The sequence below is a fragment of the Microtus ochrogaster genome, unplaced genomic scaffold (genome assembly GCF_000317375.1).
Source record: "Microtus ochrogaster isolate Prairie Vole_2 unplaced genomic scaffold, MicOch1.0 UNK1372, whole genome shotgun sequence".
Lineage (NCBI taxonomy): Eukaryota > Metazoa > Chordata > Mammalia > Rodentia > Cricetidae > Microtus > Microtus ochrogaster.
The window spans coordinates 4,849-5,784 of NW_004950470.1; the positions used below are offsets into that span (position 1 = coordinate 4,849).

The 936-nt window shown below is 45.3% G+C and overlaps 1 pseudogene; it reads right to left on the reverse strand.

The window, feature by feature from the left end:
* Positions 1-164: 164 nt before the first annotated feature.
* Positions 165-598, reverse strand: LOC101980988 (annotated as a pseudogene).
* Between the last annotated feature and the right edge of the window lie 338 nt (positions 599-936).

Genomic DNA, 936 nt, shown 5'->3' on the forward strand with positions numbered 1-936 from the left:
CCCATTTTTTAATTGGGTTAATTAGCATTTTAAAGTCTAGTTTCCTGAGTTCTCTATATATTTTGGAGATCAGACCTTTGTCTGTTGCTGGGTTGTTTGTTTGTTTGGTTTTTGTTTTGTTCTGTTTTTGAATGAAGCAATTTATTAACCCAGCATCCTTTGTTCTAATACTTCTTGTTGGCAGCTGCCACCTGTCCAGCAATCCTATCCAGATCTCTCTGTCCCTGAGGTGTTAGCTTGAGGCCCCCATCTTGGGCCTTTTCCACTATTTTCAGCCCCTCCAGGGCTTGGAGAACGCGGCGGGCCAAACTCTTGGAGCCTCTGCTGAAGTGGCTGGGCCTGAAACCTTTTCTCTGCCGTCCTCCATAGATCTTGGTCATAGAGCCAACCCCGGCATCACCACGCAGTTACAGGTGCCGTGCTGTCGAAGCAGCTTGTGTGTAGAACCAGTTCTCATCATAGGGGGCAAACTCTTTATGTTTGGCTAGCTTGACTGTGTCCACCCATTCGGGGACTTTCAGCTGGACTTTTTGAAGAAGGCTGCCAGAGCTCTGACGAACTCCTGCTCGTTATCGTCTTTTACAGTAACTCCAGGCATGGTGCGGCCTCTGCGCTGCTAGCCAGGGGAAAGGGCTCCTCTCAGGTTTTATGTGGATTTATCTAGCACACGTTGGAGAACCAATTTGTAGTAGGAAGTCATTTGTTCGTTATTGGCTGCCCAGAATGGAAATAATCATGCAGAAACTATATTATTTGCAATGCTGTTTGGCCAATAGCTTAAGCATATTGCTAGATAGCTGTTATATCTTTGGTTAGCCCATATCTATTATTTTATGTTTTGCTAAGAGGGTTGTGGCCTACCAGCAAGTTCTAGCTGGCAGCTCACATCTTTCCCTTCTAGGGGCTGTCTTAAATTCTCTTTCTCCATATTTTTTT